Consider the following 21,301-nt stretch of genomic DNA (forward strand, 5'->3'; position numbering starts at 1 on the left):
TGCTGGCTGTGTACTACACCTTTAACATAATTAAGAGAAGACAGAAGAGACTGAGCTGGCAGTTAAGGATGCTAATTTTCCTGGGCTTGTCCTCATGCTGTCATCAGTGACAAGAGTGGACATACAATTCCATATACACATGAAATTGAATTCTTTTTCTCAGGGGTTATGCTGGCTTAGAGTTCCTAACTCTGCACTGCATCTTTACTTGTGCCCATAGGTGATGCTTGTGGAGCCACAGAGTGAACTAGGTCAATTAACCGATTTGTCTTAAAAAATATTCCTGTATAAGAAAGACAAGGCTAGAAACTTCTTAAAGGATCCATAAAAGCATACTTACAGAAAAGTTGTTTTGCAAACATTCTGTCACCAAATAAGTCTCTGCACTGAGGTGTTTGTCTCATAATCACAGTATCTGTTGGCCTGTATTCCATCAGTGATAATGTACAGAATAGCCACACCTCGCTCAGTATCTAACTGTATATATTGAAAATATGTTTTAGATTTTCTGTTGAACATGGATAGAGAATGGAGCATGACATTACCAGAGTCATTAGCACAGAAAATTAGTTGTTTTGATCTGAGGTGTTCTGGATGACCACATCCTGCCCCGCTGTACATTACTCTGGCATATGCCCATAAAGTCTTTTATCTGTCTGCTTCATAACTAGCTTTAAATAAGGAGTTCTTTAAGCACATTTAATAAAGTGGTACAGTACAAATATTTTGTATACTTTATGCAAGCTACCTTACCCTTGATTTAATTACACATTTATTACTCTTTTCAGCTGTATTGCTTTGTTTACCTTTATCCACCTAGAGACTGTACACATGAATTCCAACATGAAATAACAAGAAAAATTTCTTTAAATACATTAACAGCAAAAGGAAGATCAGGGAAAACGTGGGTCCGCTGGCGGACGGGATGGGCACCCTGGTTACAAATAACACAGAAAAAGCAGAGTTGCTGAATGCCTTCTTTCCTTCGATGTTTACCAAGGGCAGCCCATTAGAGCCCCAGGCCCTAGGGACAAGAGAAGAAGCCCGGGGAGAGGAAGACTTGCACTGGGTAGAGGAAGATTGGGTCAGAGAGCGCCTAAGGAACCTTGATATCCACAAATCCATGGGCCCTGATGGGATGCACCCCAGAGTGCTGCGTGAGCTGGCAGAGGTCATAGCTAAGCCGATCTCCATCATCTTTGAAAGATCCTGGAGAACAAGGGAGGTGCCGGAGGACTGGAAGAAGGCCAATATCACGCCAGTCTTCAAAAAAGGCAAGAAGGAGGACCCAGGCAACTACAGGCCAGTGAGCCTCACCTCCGTCCCCGGAAAAGTGATGGAACGGCTCATCCTGGCTGTTGTCTCTGGGCACATGGAGGACAAGAAGGTGCTCAAGAGTAGTCAGCATGGATTCACCAAGGGGAAATCTTGCTTGACTAACCTGATAGCCTTCTATGATGAAATGACCGGCGGGATAGACGAGGGGAGAGCGGTGGATCTCGTCTATCTTGACTTCACCAAGGCTTTTGACACCGTCCCTCATAACATCCTCCTGAGCAAGCTCCGGAAGTGTGGAATAGATGAGTGCACAGTGAGGTGGATTAGGAACTGCCTGGATGGCAGGGCCCAGAGAGTGGTGATCAGCGGTGCCGAGTCTAGTTGGAGGCCTGTAGCTAGCGGGGTCCCCCAGGGGTCAGTCCTTGGTCCAGTCCTCTTCAATTTATTCATCAATGACCTGGATGAAGGCACAGAGTGCTCCCTCAGCAATTTTGCTGATGATATGAAACAGGGAGGAGTAGTCGATACCCCAGAGGGCTACGCTGCCATCCATAGGGACCTGGACAGACTGGACAACTGGGCGGTGAAAAATCTCATGCAATTCAACAAGGCCAAGTGCAAGGTTCTGCACCTGGGGAGGAATAACCCCAGAAACCAGTACAGGCTGGGGACTGACCTTCTGGAGAGCAGCTCTGCAGAGAAAGACCTGGGTGTCATGGTGGACGACAAATTGACCATGAGGCAGCAGTGTGCCCTCGTGGCCAAGAAGGTCAATGGGCTGCTGGGGTGCGTTAAGAAGAGTGTCTCCATCAGGTCGAGGGAGGTGATCGTGCCCCTCTACTCAGCCCTGGTGAGGCCGCCTCTGGAGTATTGTGTCCAGTTCTGGACTCCCCAGTACAAGAGGGATGTGGAGCCGCTGGAGAGAGTCCAGCGCAGGGCCACAAGGATGATTAGGGGTCTGGAACATCTGCCCTATGAGGAGAGGCTGAGGGAGCTGGGCCTGTTCAGCCTGGAGAAGAGAAGGCTGAGAGGGGATCTGATCAGTGTCTATAAGTACCTCAAGGGAGGCAGTGAGGAGGATGGTGCTGGCCTCTTTTCAGTGGTGGCCACTGACAGAACTAGAGGAAATGGCCACAAACTGAAGCACCAAAAGTTCCACAGGAACTTAAGGAAAATTTTCTTAACAGTGAGGGTGACAGAGCTCTGGACCAGGCTGTCCAGAGAGGTTGTGGAGTCTCCTTCTCTGGAGATCTTCAAAACCCGCTTGGATGCAGTCCTGTGCCACGTGCTTTAGGTGACCCTGCGTCTGCAGGGGGGTTGGACTAAATGACCTCTAGAGGTCCCTTCCAACCTTAAGCATTCTATGATTCCATGATTCTATGAAAATGATCTCACATGACATCCAGATTGAGGCACAGAATATGATAAAAACAGATAATGGGCCCGCGTATGCTGCTATACGGACCCAGGAGTTTATTAAGCAATGGGGCATTCAACACATCTTCCTAATCTAAAAAAACAAAAAGTGAATAAAAATGAACAACCTGTATGTTAGGTATTTCATTTAGTTGAGCTGTTTGGACTCTGGAAACTAGCTTTCAAAAGGGAAATGACTCTTTCACGTGACCTCATATTAAATACCATTGAGTGAGTTGAATATACAGAGTGTGAGATCTATTTGCAATATATAAAAAATGAAGGTAATTGAGAAGGTAGTTACTTTTTACAAACATAAAAATGACCAGATTCATGACCATATGTTGTCACAGTTGTGGCGGCCAAAATCACAAACAACTAGGGTAGATGCAATGCAAACTACGCTTTATTGTTTTCCTAGTACATTATTTATACCAAGCTTTCCTCGTCGTGGCTGCTGCTTATTGGTGAGGACGACAAAGGACAATAGCTAGTAATAGAGTTATAATTGGATGATTCTTAGCATGGCCAGTTTCTGCTCTGTGGCCAAAACCTCCTTAAACTTGTTAATAATTTTCTGCTGTCTCCATGTGAACTCCCTATCTCATAGATGCACTCTAATCTTTTCAAGGTTAACGTTCTCCGCTAAGGGAGCCAGGGATTCCACAGACCTGCTGTAATCCCTGACAGTATGTCTGCAACTAAAATAATATTTATTTTTTCCAAATTATGATCTCTTACACATATTATGTACCCATTAGTAGCAAAGAGACCATGGCGAGGTGCTGCAGAGGGCGAGGCGAAGCAAGGTGCCATGGAGGTCAAGGCAACATGAAGGACACTGTAGTGTAAGGTGCAGTTGAGGTGGAGAGTGACGCAAGGTGAGGTGAGGCACTGCAGAGCACAAGGCAAGGCAATGCATCCTGGAGGGCAAGGTGCCGTGAAGGGCAAGGTGCCATGGATGGTGAGGCACCTCAGAGCGTGAGGTGAGGCACTATGAAGGGCGATGTGCCTCAGACCTCAAGGCGAGGGGTCATGTACAGTGAAGTGCATCTGAGGGTGAGGTGACATGTCATGGAGGGTGAGGTGCATTGGAGTGCGAGGCTAAGCAGATGCCAAGGTGAGTCGAAGCACCACTGAGGGCAAGACACCTTTGACATTGAGGTGAGGCGCCATGTTGAGCGAGGCACATTGGAGGGCAAGCTGACACACTGTGGAGGGCGAGGTAATGTGGAGAGCGATGCCATGGAGGGTGCAGTGGAGGGCAAGGTGGAGAGTGATGCAAGGTGAGGTGAGGTGCTGCAGAGTGCAAGGCAAGGTGACACGCCCCAGAGGGCAAGACAGGCAATGTCGAGGACAAGGCGTCACAGAGCGTGAGGGGAGGCGCAGCACCATGGAGGGTGAGGCGCCATGGAGCATGAGGGAATGCAAGACGTTGCTGAGGGCGAGGCGCCGTGGAATGCAAGGTGAGGCGAAGCACTGCAGAGAGCAAGGCCAGGATTGTCTGGCAAGGTGGGGGGCGTTGCTATGTAGGGTGCTGTGGAGGGTGAGGTTATATGGAGAGTGACACGAGGTGAGGTGCCGCAGAGGGAGGCACTGTGGAAGGTGAGGCATCATGGAGTGCGAGGTCAGGTGAGGAGCCACAAAGGGCGAGGCTCCGTAGAGCGAGAGGTGCCGCGGAGGGCAAGGCAACTTGAAGCACGAGGTGAAGCAAGGCGCTATGGATGGCATGGCTCCATGGTGGGTGAGGCAAGGTGGAGGGCGATGCCATGTGAAGTACAGCTGAGGGCAAGCTGAGATAGAGAGTTACACAAGACAAGGTGCTGCAGAGGGTAAGTTGAGTCAAGGTGCTGTGGAGGATGAGGGAAGCAATTTGAAGCACCTCGGACTGTGAGGTGCTGCTGAGAGCGAGTTGAAGCAATGCAGAGGGTGAGGCGCCTCAGAGTGTGAGGAGAGGTGAGGTGTGGTGGAGGGCGAGATGACTCGGAGCGTGTAGCAATGCAAGGTGCCGTGGAGGTCGAGGCGATGCAGAGGGTGAGGCATGGTGGAGGGCAGTGCCCTGTAAGGTGCAGCGAAGGGCAAGGTGATGTGGAGAGTGATGCAAGGGGAGGTGAGGTGGTGCAGAGGGTGAGGCGAGGCAAGGTGTGGTGGAGGATGAGTTGTTGTGGTGGGTGAAGCATTCTGTGTTGGAGCATGAGATGCCTTGGAGCGCGAAGCCAGGCACCATGGAGGGTGAGGCACCTCCAACCATGAGACGAGGTGACACAGAGGGTGAGGGGAAGTGAGGTGAGTTGAGGTGCTGTGGAGGGTGAGGCAGCGCGAAGGGTGAGGTGAGGCGGCGCGGAGAATAAGGTGGTGTGCAGGGCAAGGTGACATGAGGTGCCATGGAGAGCGAGGTGCCACAGAGAGTGAAGTGCCTTGGAGCACGAGGCAAGGTGAGGTACTGTGGAGTGCAAGGTGAGGCAAGGCCTTGCGGAGGGCAAAGCGAGGCACCATGGAGGGCGAGGCAAGGTGGAGGGTGATGCCATGTAAGGTGCAGAAGAGGGTGAGTCGAGTTGGAGAATGACACTAGGCGAGATGAGTTGCCACAGAGGGCAAGGCACTGAGGAGAGCGAGGCGGTGAGCCACAGAGCACAAGGCAATGTGGAGGGCGATGCCATGTAAGGTGCAGCAGAGGGCAAATTGAGGTGGAGAGTGACGTAAGGCTAGGTGAGGTGATACAGAACGCAAGGCAAGACCACACACCCTGGTGGGTGATGTGCCATGAATGGTGAGGCACCTTGGAGCAGGAGGAGATGCACCGTGGAGGGCAAGGTGAGGGGATGCAGCAGACCAAGTGCCTCGGACATCAAAGGGCGAGGTGAAGCGCTGAAGAGGGTGAGGAGTCTTGGAGGATGAGGTGAGGTGTCATGGAGGGTGAGGGGAAGTGAGGCGAGGTGATTTGGGGTACTGCAGAGGGTGAGGTGCTGCAGAGGGTTTGTCAAGGAGTCATGTCTGGCAGGGCAACTTGGAGGGTGAGGTGAGGCATCGTGGGAAGGTGAGTTGAGGTGAGGTGCTGTGGAGGGTGAGCCGAGGCACTGCCTAGGGTGAGGTGAGATGCTGCCCAGGGCAAGGCAAGGTGGAGGGCGATGCCATGCAAGGTGCAGCAGAGGGCAAGGTGAAGCAGAGAGTGATACAAGGCGAGGTGAGGTGCCGCAGAGGGCAAGGCGAGGCAAGGCTCTGCAGAAGGCAAGGTGAGCCAAAGCAAAGTGCCGTGGAGGGCGAGGCCAGCAGAGGTGCCTTGGAGAGCAGGCGACTCAGAGGGCAAGGCGAGGCGAGGCCAAGAGCTGTGGAGAGTGAGCTGAGGTGCATTGGAGGGCACTGCTCCATAGAGAGTGAGGTGAGGTGAGGCGCCATGGAGTTTGTGAGGCGAAGTGCGACAAGGCACTGCAGACGGCGAGAGAAGGCACTGTGAAGGGCAAGGTGAGGTGAGACGAGACAAGAGGAGGTGCCGCAAAGGTACAGCTGAGGCTCTGCAGAGTGCCAAGTGAGATGCAGCAAGGCACTGTGGACGGTGAGTTGAGCCACCGTGGAGGGTAAAGCAATGCTGAGGGCAAAGCATGGCATGGAGTTGTGGAGAGCGAGGTAGGCAACAGGAAGTGCCGCTGAGGGCAAACATGCCACGGAGGGCGAAGCAAGGTGAGCCGCCACGGAGGATGAATGGCCAGGGAGTGGGAGATTAGGGGCTGTGGAGAGTGTGGAGCCTCCGAACGTGAAGCGACGTGCTTCAAAGGGCGAGGCAGGCAATTCAAAGCTCCATGGAGGGCGAGGTGCCACCAAGGGCAAATTGAGGCACCACAGAGGGCAATGCAACATGGAGCATGAGGTGCCGTGGAGTACAAAGTGCCTGGGAGGGAGAGGCAAGGCGAGACACCTGTGGTGGGCAAGGCACCGCCAAGTGTGAGGCAAGGTGCAGTGGAGGATGCAGCGAGGCGCTTCAGAGTGTAAGGCGCCACAGAGGGTGAGATGAGGTGCTGTGGAGTGTGAAGCACCTTGGAGTGCAAGGCGACATGAGGCGCCGCGGAGAAAGAGGCAAAGTGAGGCGATGCAGAAGTCCAGGCAAGGTGGAGGGCAATGCCAGGCAAGGTGCAGTGGAGAGCAAGTTGTGGTAGAGGCAAGGGGATACAAGGCAAGGTGAGGTGCCACAAAGGGCAAGGCATGGCAAGGCACTGCGCATGCTAAGGGAATGCACGCACTGTGGAGGTGTATTGGAGATGAAAATTTACGTGATCTGTAGAGTCATAACAATCTCCCATGGGAAGCAAAGGCCAGACCTTGGGAAAGAAGATGTTTGCCTGCCTAGGCTGAGTGATAAGGAGCACGGATGCAGCTGCTCAGCCCGGTCCACAGGCAGCCCCCCCTGGAAACCTGTTCAAGGCATCCGCTTGGCTGGGCTTGTAGCCAACTTAACCGCAGACGTCCTCCAAACTAGCTTTGGAGGCCAAACACCCGGAAATGAGGAAGAAGAGGAGGAAGGCAGGACCCTCGAATTGAGGGCTGGGACCCCTGACTGGTATGCACGCCTGCGCACCCAGAGGGGAGAGTTGGGCAACTAGAGGTGGAGTTTTGTCTGCCCCCGCCGGCCTGTCTCCTGGGTCGTACTGACCCTACGTGCCAGGATGCACTGGGCATAGAGAGGACAGTGCAGAGAGAGCGGGGGCGGAGAAGGAGAAACTCCTAACTGAGGCCTATGCTGTCTCCGCGGGAGCCGGTCAGAAACTCTGTCTCTCTGCTCTGCCAGCTCGACAGGATGTTTGGGTCCAGTATCCTGCTGGCAGGTATCACCTCATGAGTAGTTATCCATACTTTGCTTCTTTTATGTGCTTTCACCTGAATAACTGCTCGATGTAGTCACCTCGTTCTGGCGTGATTATTGCCGAATCCCAAGCCCATCCGGAACAGGAGGACCAAGCGAGACAAGACAAGATGAGGAACCATTAAAGGTACAACTGAGGTGTTGCACAGTGCAAAGACAGGCACGGCAAAGCACTGCGGAGGGCGAGGTGAGGCACCGCTGAGGGTGAGGTGGGATGAGGCTCCACTGAGTGCCTGTGGTGCTTGTGCTGGTGGTTGTGGTTGGGATCCCCAACACCATGGTGGGCACAAAATCCCAAGCGGTAGCTTTTGGGAATTTTTGACGCAACTCCGGGAACCTTCGCCCCGGGCCTGCTCTCAGGAGTCACCCGTTCACCCTTGGCATGTAAGTTTCCACCCATCTCTCATTGTAGGGGGACATTGTACAGGGGGGTGCCTCTGACCGTCCTTAACCCGGACTGAAAAGGCTGACGTGCAGAATCACTGAATTTTGGTAAACAACTTTTAAGGAAGTGTCTCCTGTACTTGAGGAAGTTCCTAGGACTGAGATGCTGTTTTTAAATCTTGCGGTTAGACGCTTGGATACGGCTTAGCAACCTATGATATGTTAGCACATTAATGCTTGTAACCAATTACTGATGCTCTGCCGAGATGTTGCTATGCTAATTGCTATATATTGTGATACGTAACGCGGAATAAATGAAGTCAGTTCCAGCTTCTATGAAGTTGATGTCTGGCATTCCTGACCTGCTCCAAGCTTCAACAAGTGGCGCCCGAACAGGGACCAGAACAGGGACCGGTCCAGGGACTTGGCACAACGGTGCGGGATTCCGGAAGACGACGTACGGGTGTGGCCGAGTGATCTGACCAAGAAGGTGGACCGGAGCGGGTAAGCCGGCCGTGAATGCGCACACGGGAAGACGGCGTAGGGTAACGGTTAGAAGCAGAACTCCCGGTGTACGTATGCATGGAGCGAGAAGCTGCTGTACAATTGCAGCTGGACTTATTAGCAAAAAGGGAGGCAGCAGTGAGAAGGAAGAAGCTATATGAGCTGATTAAATGGGCAAGGGAGAAAGGACATTTAAAGGAGCCACAACTTGTTTTTAGTATAACAGAGTGGCGTGAGATAGGGGTCTCATTATGGGAAGCCACTCTGGAGGGCAGCAAAACTGCCAAAGAACTGGGTCATACTTGGCGCGAGGCGGTGAATCAGCTCAAGTGTATGCAGGCTGAAAAGAGGATGGCAGCAGCGGCGACGCAGATGCTACAAGGGGAGGAACCGCCTCCTGGTCCAGCCGTACCTGGCCGAGGGGCTATTGCTACCCCGAAGAGCTCCCCAAGGGAGCTGCTTGACAGCGTTACCGGAGGAGGACCGTCACAATCCCGTCGCCCATCGGAGCCGCCACCGGAACCTGCGTCTGCTGGATCAGCTCCGACTCCCGAGTCACCAGCACAGCCTACGGCGCCACCGCCCCCGGCGTGGACAGCTGGGAACTGGCCACAGGAGCAGCCGCCAGAATGGTGCAGGGACCAACCCTCTGATCGACTGTTCCGGGAGGCCCCCAGGGCCCTTGATCGAGTCCAGGCAGCTGGGCCAAAAACATGCGAGGGGTGGTCTGGATCCTCCGGTGGGGGGTTGGGTCCGCAGGTCTCCTCTCGTTGGTCCGGTGTTATTAGAGATGCAATTTTGGACGGTCAATGGGAGCCGGCCATGAGGGTGGCATGCCCGGTGACCTTTGAGCCGGATGGCCAAGGGTGGGGAGCGGGCAAGTGGGATCCGTTTGACTGGAAAATTATGAGCCAGTTATGGGATACGGTGGCGCGTTGGGGGGTCAAAGGTGAGCCATCCAGACAGATGTTATCCTATATCTTTAATAGTGATTTGCTTCTCCCTAGTGATTGTCAACAGATTGCAAAATTGATTTTGACACCTGGTCAGTTGCTACTGTGGGAAAGACAGTGGGTGGCCCATGCAGCGCGCGAATGTGCCATACCTCGGCCTCAAGGAGATCCGCTGGAGGGATTACGGGTTGAAACGGTGCTGGGTCGGGGCCGTATGGCAGTATTGACACGCAAATGCGATATCCTGCCATCCTGTTAAGGCTGGTGATGCAAACTGCCCTATCAGCCTTTATGTCCTTACCTGAGGAGAAGAAAGGCCCTTCCTTCGTGATAATTAAGCAGGGTATGAAGGAGTCCTTTGGTGAATTCGTTGACCGCTTGCTTAAGGCCTTGGAGGAAATGGATACGCTAGATGAGAAAACAAGGAAACTTATGGCTCAATCCTTGGCAGTTGAGAATGCTAATAAGCACACCAGGGATGTTCTGGTCACTTTGCCACAAGGGGTTTCGCTCGAGGAGATGCTTGAAGAACTTGCCCGTCAGGGTGTGGGAAACCCAGGAGCATTTTTAGGGGCTCAGGTACAGCAGGCATTGCTTGATTCAGCGGCGCAGCAAGCCCAAGCATTTTGTGTCTTAGCCGCTGCACTACAACCTTTGGTGGGCTGGAGAGGAAACCAAGGAAAGAGGGAAAACGCGAACGGCCCTAAGTGCTTTAGGTGTGGAAGGAGGGGTCATATCCGAAAAAACTGTAGTGAAGGGCGAGTTTGGTGTCCTCGATGCCAGAATAACACCCATGCTAAACTAGAGGAGAGGGAAACACAGTTATTGGGTACTAGTAAAGAAAAGGCATGGCTGGAGGAAGCTTATGATAAACCTTAAAAATGAAATCCTTAGAATGAAGGAAGAGAGCAATAGCATTTCATCCCTTAAAGAGGAGTTCACTCAGCGAATAGCAGATGCTGAAAAGAAGCTCCAGCTTGCATGCAAAGAAAGGGATGCAGCTAAAAAGGAAGTAAAGAATGTTAAAAAAGAATTGGCTACTAGACTTAATTGTAATGAAACAGCTGAATTACTGAAAGAAAAAGATGAGCAAATCAAAGGATTAATGGAAGAAGGAGAAAAGCTTTCTAAACAGCAGTTGCACAATTCCAACATTATTAAGAAACTAAGAGCAAAGGAGAGAGAAAATGCTAACACAAAACAGAACAAAAAGATTAAGGAACTGGAAGAGGAATTGCAGTATTTAAAACAGGTACTTGATAGCAAAGAGGATCTTGAGAAGCAGCATCGAGACAGTATTAAACAACTGAACAGTGCTGTAGAGCGACAAGAAAAGGATCTTAATAAGCTTCAGGCAGAGGTGGAAGATCTTGAAGAAAGGAACAGAAGTGTCCAGGCAGCACTTAACAGTGCTTACAAGGAAACTTATGTTGCTGAGGACTAGACAACAGCCAGGGGGGAGGTGCAGGGGGATTTGATCTGTCTTTTAAAGTGGGGGTTGAAGAATTGTAATGCTTTAAGTGAGGACAGAAACCGTTATTAGGGCTATTATTTCTATTTGCCATGTTCATCTCTATTATGTGTTGTATCCTTTCTATATCGATGCTGACACAAGGTATGGTTGAAAGGTGGAAATTTGTATGATCCGTAGAGTCATAAAATTATTGTGCGAAATAGAATCCAGACCTTGAGAAAGAAGATGTTTGCCTGCCCAGGCTGAGTGATAAGGAGCGCGGATGCGGCTGCTCAGCCAGGCTCACAGCCGACCTCCTCCGAAAGCAGTTGAAGGCGACTGCTCGACCGGGCTTGTAGCCAACTTAACTGCAAACATCCTCTAAACTAGTTTGAAGGTCACACACCTGAGAGGGAGGGAGATGAGAAAGGCAGGACCCTCAGACTGACGGCTGGGACCACTTACTGGTATGCGCACCTGCGCACCCAGGAGGGAAGGTTATGTGACTGAAGGCGGAGTTTGTCCGCCCCCTGGTCTGCCTGCTGGCACATACTGGGGTCCTTGGGTCCTTGTGCTCTAAGACTCAGCTTATTTTACATTAGCTATTTAACCCCTACCTTCCCGGCTAATACACCCTACATTCCCCCCTTTTTCTTTTGCTAATATCAGAGAATCCTTTCTCGATCTTTCTGAGTTTGTCGCATGAACATTATGTGCATAGAATTAACTCGATTTGTAGCTTTTTCCATTACCCCCATTACACATTTCCACATTATACAGATACACAGTAACAGTAATAACAGAATTACAAATACGCGTAATCCTTCTTTTATCAGTCCTGATATCCACCCAGGTAACCCTCCAAACAATGACTCTAGCCATCTGTCCATCAGTCCTTCTTCCCGTGTTATCTTCTGAGTGTGTTCCTTGAGCCAGCGCAATTGTTGTTGAATCGATTGGTCCGACAGGTTAAAACAACATAGTCCTTCAAACTCTTCACATCCTTGTCCATGCGCGAGGAGCAAGAAGTCTATAGCCGCTCTGTCCTGTAGTAGTGCATGTCGCAGGCTGTTCTGATCGAGCAGGAGTTGTTCCAATACCTCGGTTGTCGCATTTGCTTGCTTCTCACTCCAACAGGCTAACTTTGAAAGCTCCCTTAATGCATTTCCTGCTGCAGCTCCTGGCACAAAGATAGCTAAGGCGACCCGCGCGGTTACAGATATTAATTGTACATTATCATTACATTCCGGTGTTAAACCAAGGGAACGCTTTTGCCTTCTTTGTTCCTGCTTCATAGTTAACAACTTAGCTCTAGACGGGGCTATCATTGCCAGTTGCCCTAAATAACACGGTCCCCCATAGGCATTCTTAGGTATTCCCTGCCACGCTCTATCCCCACAAATTAAAAACACTCCATCTGGCAAGGCCTTAGCGGTATCATTATTCCATAGTAAATCTGTCCTATTATGTACCTGTCCTGATGGATCCCCCCCATATGCTCCTAAGGGTAATCCCGCAGGGTACCGTTCTTGTAACCCATCGACTGTCCCATTTATCCCACAGAATGTCCCATTTGCATATATGGGACCGAAGGTTCCATCTCCTATGGTCTTACGCCAGCCGAATATTGGGTCGGGAGATACATCAGTCCAACCCGAAGCATTCCACCATTGGGGCCTAGGGCCTCCTTTAATTATAATGTTCCATTGTGCCAGGAGTCTCACTCCTCCCTTTTCTCCAAAAAACTTGTCCCCAAACATAAAACACGTTTGGGTCCAATTATTGGAACTATTTCCAATCGCTTGTGCCCCCATCAAATTGAGCTCTTGGGGGTCCCAAGGCAATGAGGTATTTAATCCCTTAATTAGCCTTACGGCACATTCCGAGGCACTTACTACCCCTGAACAGTTTCCCGTAGATACCTTTTTAAAACTGTTGTCATCAAATCCCGGCTTCCCAAACAAGCAGGTTCTGAATGGATTACTAGCGGTGGTGAGGGACAGGCAGAATTCCTGATTCCCCGTGTTATTTGCCCAAGTCACCCACATATTACTTCTCTCTTCTATGTTGTATATCCCATTAGAACACCTCAGAATCATAATTACCAGGACCATAATTACCCAAATTGTGTTACTGTACATTTTTCCTAATTAATTTCAATTTCAGAGGATTGTTACTATTCCTTCGGACCTCCCACTCCTCTGCTTTCTTCCGCTCTTCTTTGTTTAGCTTCCGGACGTGGGAATGGTGAATCCAATGTCCTATTCCATCGACCTTAACGGCAGTGGGTGTTACTAAAATTACTACGTAAGGTCCCTTCCATCTGCTTTCTAATGTTTTTGGGTTATGCCTTTTTACCCACACCCAATCTCCAGGTTCGATATCCATTTCTGACCCCTTCTGATTTCTTTTATACCAATTTTGTCTAGTACATATGGAGTTATCTGAACCCGGTATAGGGCAAAAGGTAGCATTGTTACCCAGTTCTCTTCAGTCTCTTTTACTAGCTTAGCAAGGGTTTCCTTTAAGGTTCTGTTCATCCTTTCCACCTGACCCGAACTTTGAGGATTATATGCACAATGCAATTTCCAGTTGGTTCCCAGTGCTCGGGCTAATTCCTGTGTAACCCTTGCCACAAAAGCTGGTCCATTATCAGACCCGATGCTCACTGGTATCCCATATCTGGGGATTATTTCTTCCAAAAGTATTTTCGCTACCACCTGGGCTGTTTCTTGCTTAGTGGGAAAGGCCTCCACCCACCCTGAAAAGGTGTCTACTAATACCAACAGATATCTATATCCGTATTTACCTGGTTTTATTTCCGTAAAATCTACTTCCCAATGCCTTCCAGGTTCACCACCCCTTTCCCTTATACCTTCATGTACCTTCCTGACCCTCGATGGTTTCATTTCCTGACATGCTTGACACCCCTCTATTATCCCTCTTAATATTTTCCTCTGATCTTGGAATCTCAACCCGAACTTTTCTATTAACAGTCCCATTTTTCTTTCCCCCAAGTGTGTGGTACTGTGTAACTGTTGCGCCATCTTCTGTCCCAACCGCTTAGGAATTAACATTCTTCCTTCTGTATCGTAATGTCCTTCTCCTGCACTTTGCTTTTCTGCGACCTTTTGAATCCACTCCCTCTCCTCCGGGGTGTATTCATCCTCTCCAATTTCCTCTTCTTCTCTTAAAGTGTTGTGAGTCAGGGCTAGTACCCTTTGTATTTGTCCTTCTAACGCAGCTCGCCGGGCTGCAATATCTGCAGCTGCATTCCCTCTACTTATTGTATCGGTTTTCTTCTGATGTCCTAAGGTATGCACAATTGCCACTGCTTTTGGTTTCTGCAAAGCTGACAGCAAGTGCAAAACCTCTTCTTTGTTTCGGATTTCTTTTCCTGCGGAGGTAAGAAATCCCCTTTCTCTGTATATTGCTCCGTGTATATGCACTGTCCCATATGCGTAGCGACTATCTGTATAAATCGTCACTCGCTCTCCTTCTGCCATTTCTAGTGCCTTAGCCAAGGCTATCAGTTCCGCTCTCTGAGCCGAAGTGCCGTCTGGTAAACGCTGGCTCCAAACTATTTCTCCGTTCTGATTCACCACTGCAGCTCCCGCCCTTCTTTTTCCTTGCTCGACCAAGCTACTTCCATCTGTAAACCACACTTTTCCCCCTTGCAGCGGCTCATCCTTTAAATCTTCCCGCACTGTCACAGTTTCAGCTAACACCTCCTGACAACTATGCACAGGTGTTTCATATTCTGGGTTAGGTAGGAGAGTGGCTGGATTTAAAGTCGTTGGGGACGTATACATAATCCTTTCTGGGTTTAAAAGTAAGGCTTGGTAATGAGTCAGCCTAGCATTTGTTATCCATCTTTCAGGCGGTTGTTTGAGTAATGCCTCTACGTAATGGGGAGCTGTTACATACAGTTTTTGCCCAAACGTGAGTTTGTCTGCGTCCTTAACCATCATTGCCACGGCTGCAATGATTTTAAGGCACGAGGGCCACCCTGCGGCGACTGGGTCTAATTTCTTTGATAAGTACGCTACTATCCTTTTCCAAGGTCCTTGCTTCTGAGTTAGCACTCCCTTAGCAATTCCCGTTCTTTCGCTCACATATAAATGGAAATCCTTGGCTGGGTCTGGGAGTGCAAGTGCAGGGGCCTCTAGCAGGGCTAATCTCAGTTCCTCAAAAGATTTTCCGATAGCTTCTGTCCACTGCCAGTCCGGTTTCTCTCGACTCGCCTCATACAGAGGTTTCGCTTTTTCTGCAAACCCAGGTATCCACAAACGGCAGTATCCTACTGTCCCCAAGAATTCTTGAACCTCCCTTGGAGATCTGGGCTCCTGAATCCGAAGAACAGTCTCTTTCATGGCATCAGTTAGCCATCTCCTACCATCTCGTATCTTATATCCCAGATATGTTACTCCCGGATTACATAGCTGAGCTTTCTTAGCACTTACTCTGTAGCCTAGTTTATTCAATTCTTGCAACAACTTCCTCGTACCTTCCTCGCACTCCTCTTTCGTTCTTGCTGCTAGCAGCAGATCATCCACATACTGAAGCAAGTTCACACTAGGATTCTGTCTCCTGAATTCACTCAAATCTTCCTGCAGTATTTCATTAAACAAAGTCGGTGAATTTTTGAACCCTTGTGGTAATCGGGTCCAAGTTAACTGACCCTTGTATCCGCTCTCGGGATCTTCCCATTCAAAAGCAAACATTTCCTGGCTCTGTTTTGTCAGGGGGATGGTAAAGAAAGCATCCTTTAAGTCTAAAACTGTATACCATCCCATATCTGGTGGCATCGTACTTAACAGAGTGTATGGATTCAGGACTGTAGGATGCACATCCTCCACTCTTTTATTAACTTCTCTCAGATCTTGAACTGGCCTGAAATCTCCTCCGGGCTTCTTTACTGGCAGTAGAGGAGTATTCCACGGAGATTTGCATTTACGCAGAATGCCAGCTTTCAGTAGCCTTTTAATATGCTTCGCTATCCCTTGTCGAGCTTCAGGGGTCATTGGGTACTGTCTAGCCCTAATCGGGTGAGCTCCTGGTTTTAATTCCACGACCAGAGGAGTTTTCCCTTTAACCTCTCCTACCCCCGAATTCTCTGCCCATACTTCTGGGAGTTCCCTCATCCATTTTTGAGTTTCTGGTCCAATTTCTTCCTTCCTCTCTTCATACAGTCTATATTCGTCCTCTAATCTAACAGTCAGGACCTGTATCGGTTGTCCTTCCCGGTCATTGATTTTTACCCCATCGTCCTCGAAATATATCCTTACCCCCAATTTAGTTAGGAGATCCCGGCCCATTAAGGGTACCGGACTCTCCGGTATATACAAGAATGAATGCGTGATTTGTCTATTAGCTACATCTACCTTCCTTTCTGATGTCCACCGATATACCTTACTCCCATTTACCCCTCGTACTCGAGCTTTCCTTGTCGATAGTTTCCCCGCTGCTTTATTTATTACTGAGTATTCAGCCCCTGTGTCTACCAGAAAATTTACACGTTTCCCTTCCATTTCTAATTCTACCCAAGACTCGGGGAAGGGTTCCGAGTCCCGGCCCCTTCAGTCGCTATCTTCATTTGCCACCAGTACTCTAGGTGGCCTCCTTTCTCCTTTTTCCAGACACTCATTTTTCCAATGTCCTTTCTTTTTGCAAATTGCACATTGATCCTTTCCTAACCGTACCCCAACTCCTCTGGGGGGTGGCGGTCCCCTTCTTTGCCTCTCTGATTTTTCTCCTGCTTCAAAAAATCTCCTAGCCATTTCCCTCTGGTGTTTCCGATCCTCCCTTCTTATTCTCTCCTGTTTTTCTTCTGGAGTCTCCCTGTTGTTGTACACTTTTTCTGCTACCTTTAAAAGATCCTGTAATGTTTGCTCCCCCAACCTCTCAATCTTTTGTAATTTCCTTCTTATATCTGGTGCAGCTTGATTTACAAATGCCAAGATGACAGCTGCCCGATTCTCCTCCTTCATAGGATCTAAAGGAGTGAATTGTCTAAACGCCTCTAATATTCTCTCTAAGAAAGCGGCAGGGCTTTCCTCGGCTTCCTGCCTAACAGCATTTACTTTTGCTAAGTTAGTAGGTTTACGCGCCGCCGCCCGCAACCCTGCCATTAATGTTTGTTCGAAGACGCTCCCTACCTTCAGGTTGTTCAAAATCCCACGGTGGTCTTACCAATGGGAATCCTTCATCGATAAGGTTCTGCTGACCGGTGGGTCTCCCGTCCTCTCCCGGCACCAACTTTCGCGCCTCGGTCAGGATCCTTTCACGCTCTTCGGTCGTAAACAGCACTTTTAAAAGCTGCTGACAGTCATCCCAGGTAGGGTTATGCGTAAACAAGATGGATTCTAATAAATCGATTAACGCCCCCGGTTTCTCAGAAAAGGAGGGGTTTTGCCTTTTCCAATTATACAAATCGCTAGAAGAGAATGGCCAGTATTGATACGTACGCTGTCCCTGTGGCCCAGTTGCTCCAATCGTTCTAACTGGGAAGACATGGGTGGTACTTGATATTCCCTCTTCATCTTCTCTTTGATGAGATCGTGTCCTATATGCGGGACCCCTATCTTCCCTTCTCTCCCTTCTCCCCCTTCTTTGATCACTACTACTCGCCTCCCTTTGTGCCTCGGGCAGAGGTACGTAACGGGGGGGGGGGTTATGCCTACTTTCTTCATCTAATATTTCTGGATATAAGGTCGAATCTGGTAGTACTGCTTTTTTTCCCTTCCTTTTTCACTACGTAAATATCAACTTTTCCGTCTTTTCTATCCTCCCCCAAAAGAGGTTTCAGCCATGGGGGTGGATACAGAACCAAATCCTCCCATGTGATTATATATGGAAATTGATCTGGGTGTCCTTCCGACCCAGGTCTCATTATTACCTCTTTTACTCTCCTTATTAATTCTAAATCTAAACTTCCCTCCCTCGGCCAGCCTACGTCAAAACTTGGCCACTCACTTTTACAAAATGCCTCCCATCGGTTTTTATACACTTCTACAGACAAATTATGTGCCCGACAAATTATTGTGCTGTTTGTGTCTGTGGTCTTTAGATCTTTATTGTGTAATATATATCAGCAGAGAGGGCCGAATAAGCACAACAGGAAAGTGCAGAATTTGAAAGCGGGAAAGCCAGGAATAACTCAGACTGTGGCGTCCCCCCCCCCCCCACCAGTGGAGGACTGGGAGCCGTACTCTGACTTGTATCCTTGGAAAGAGACTAGGGAAATACTTCAGCCTGGGAAACAAGAATGAAGCGACGGCCGAGCTCCAGAGAAGAACCTGCAACAGTCCTTACAAATTGTAAAAGCCTCAATTGCTACTGGAGCGGGGGCCTCCTTAATATATGGAAATCCCAAGCAATTTCTGGGGAGGAAACCAAATTGAAGCTATGCAAACATAAATAGAAATGGAAATCGAGAACCTTTCAAAATGATTGGGACATCTTAATAATCAATTTAAAAGATTGTTTTTTCACCATACTATTGCATCCTGAGGACCATGACATAGTGGAACGTATGAACCAAACGCTGAAATGCCAGCTACAAAAAAACAAAAAGGAGGAGAATTATGCCTGCAGAAAAATTGGCAAGAGCCTATATGTTTTAAACTTTTTGAGATTACCCCAGGATAGCCTAGTCCCTCTGATGGTCAAACACAGGGCTGGGCTAAAGGGAGCCCTGACCGAAGTAAAGTTGGGTCCGTGTAAGATGATGCTGAGAGACTGGGACACGGGAAAAGGGACGGGACCTTTGGACTTGATAACCTGGGGAAAAGGGTATGCTTGTATCGTTACAGATGCTGGAACCAGATGGGTGCCAGAAAAAATGGGTGAGACCTTGGCTGGAAGCAAACTCGCATACATCAGACGTAGCAGGCAAGCAGCCGGTACTCTAGCTGTGGAAAGTGTGAGCCTGCAGAACAACAACATGAGAGGAAGAAGTGTTACTGTTATTATTAGCTGTATATTGTGGCTGTTAGGAGGTAATGTTACTTTTAATGCTATTATAGAAGCTGATGCTACTTTTAACACTAATGGATATGTTATGCTTCTTAGGCATATTGTTAATTATACCCAAATTAAGAGTTGTTGGCTTTGTGAGACAGCAGATCAATTTGATGCACGGGTGTTAGGTATTCCTTTGAGCAACTGGACAGACCTGAATCCATATAGCCTACTCAGTACATCATATCAGTGTAAAAAAGGGGGAATAGAGGGAACATATCTAAGTAACGGAGGCTTCCAGATAGAAGATGGATACAATGAGCCGGACTAAGACCAAGGCAAAAAGATCGTGGGAAAGTCACCACCAGAAGTAGGAAAGGAAGAACCTGTAAACAAGCTTATCAGTGCAGGATAGAGGACTGTGTGCGGGCCAATCATGTCAAAATATATGGGTAACATTAGCCAGAGAGCTAAATACTACACAATTTTGTGCCAGCTTGGCGACACCCAGCACACCTTTTGTGACCTGTCTGGTAGGGGTTCCACTTGATGACAGTGAAGCTGCGGTTTTTGCGGCTCACTATGATGACAATTGTAAGAACGTAAGTAGCAACTGGTGTGACTATAAGAACATGTCTGTCGTGATGTCGCAGTTCGAGCGGTGGGTTAACAACCAGCTGGATATGGATAACCCACCACAGGAGTTAGAGTTGCTAGATTCTCTTAATGCTACTGCTTGCGCTTTCTTGGATACCAGCGCCGAGGCAGTGCCACTGCCTTGGCCAATGCGTTTATCTAATAATACCACCCCCATGGATTCGATTGGCAATAGTTTAAGTTGGGAAAACTGGTGTGCCGGGTCCGTCCCTGAGGTTAAAGGTAATGCCCTGCCTTGTAAACTTTCTCCCGGATATTTTCTTATATGCGGAAATCGAGCCTGGGCTGGCATTCCAGCCCAGCCTATGGGAGGACCTTGCACAATTGGTCGCCTTAGTATGATATGGCCACACGGGCCTCCTGGGAGCCGGAAAATACAAAGGTTACTGTAGGTAGTGAATGCAATGATGATGTTAGCTTATGGAATGATTGGGAAATAATTTTTGCCTCCTTTTTTTGTGCCGGGAGCGTCAGCTGCCCGAGCTCACAGGAATATTGAACGTCTTGCATGCTGGGCAGTTAAGCAGGCAAACGCAACCAGTATTGTGCTTAGTGAATGGTCAGATGATTTAACCCAGGTACAACACGCTGTACTGCAAAACCGTGCCGCTGTTGATTTCCTGCTTCTTGCTCACGGACATGGGTGTCAGGATTTCGACGGAATGTGCTGCATGGACCTGCAAGATCACTCAGCAGCTATACATCGACAACTCCACGACTTGATCAAACATACGGAGAAAGTAACAAAAGATGTTGGGTTTTTCGGACTCGATGGGTTAACTGACTTGTTTGGAATCGGGGGAGGGATGAAATCGTTGGTGAAATCGTTACTAATGTTGTTACTATGGGGACTGTTGCTTGTAGTTGGTTTAATGATTGCTTGGACCTGCTTGCGCGCTTTGATATTACGTTTGTTAACTGCCCCGTCACGTAATCCGAATCTGACACCTCAGGGTTGGCTTGCTTCTCGGGGACATTTGATCTAAAGAAAAAGGGGGAAATGTAGGGGGACATTGTACAGGGGGGTGCCTCTGACCATCCTTAACCCGGACTGAAAAGGCTGACGTGCAGAATCACTGAATTTTGGTAAACAACTTTTAAGGAAGTGTTTCCTGTGCTTGAGGAAGTTCCTAGGACTGAGATGCTGTTTTTAAATCTTGCGGTTAGACGCTTGGATACGGCTTAGCAACCTATGATATGTTAGCACATTAATGCTTGTGACCAATTACTGATGCTCTGCCGAGATGTTGCTATGCTAATTGCTATATATTGTGATACGTAACGCGGAATAAATGAAGTCAGTTCCAGCTTCTATGAAGTTGATGCCTGGCATTCCTGACCCGCTCCAAGCTGCAACATCTCATGACCTGCCAATATTGCTGCTAGTGTCCAAAATTTTGGCGATGACGCTGTGAAATGTTGCAATTTGAAAGCTGTGGTGGTGGTGGGGGGGGAAGGAGATATCAAATCAGTATCAGATTCACAAAGAGTCTGTGGACTGTAGGTCTGATCGCCTTCCTAGGAGTGAATCGAGTTCCCAAATAGTGTGATCAACTATAAGCTCGACTCTGGCAGTATTGGATTCACGAACAGTCCGTGGACCGTAGGTCCGATCGCCTCCCCCAAAACAAGTAGTCGAGTTCACAAACAGTATGATTTATTCAAATGCAACATTTACAAAGCAGGTTTCGGATGTCAGTACAGGAAATTCTCTACTAGAGCGTGGGGTTTTTAGCTAGCTCTGATGGACAACTGTGCAATCATCACTCACCCCAGAAGATGGGAGAGGGCTCTCAGTCTCGAGTCTCCTCAGGCGACGTTCCAGTCCAAGGGGAGGAA

The 21,301-nt window shown here is 48.9% G+C and overlaps 1 long non-coding RNA gene across 1 annotated transcript in view; it reads left to right on the top strand.

The window, feature by feature from the left end:
* Positions 1-21,301, top strand: part of LOC148592855 (uncharacterized) — a 64,719-nt gene that overhangs the window by 18,472 nt on the left and 24,946 nt on the right. The gene's annotated exons all lie outside the window — the stretch shown is intronic.

The sequence above is a fragment of the Tinamus guttatus genome, unplaced genomic scaffold (genome assembly GCF_059628265.1).
Source record: "Tinamus guttatus ecotype Peru unplaced genomic scaffold, ASM5962826v1 Tinamus_guttatus_pri_ptg000498l, whole genome shotgun sequence".
In the NCBI taxonomy this organism is placed as follows: domain Eukaryota; kingdom Metazoa; phylum Chordata; class Aves; order Tinamiformes; family Tinamidae; genus Tinamus; species Tinamus guttatus.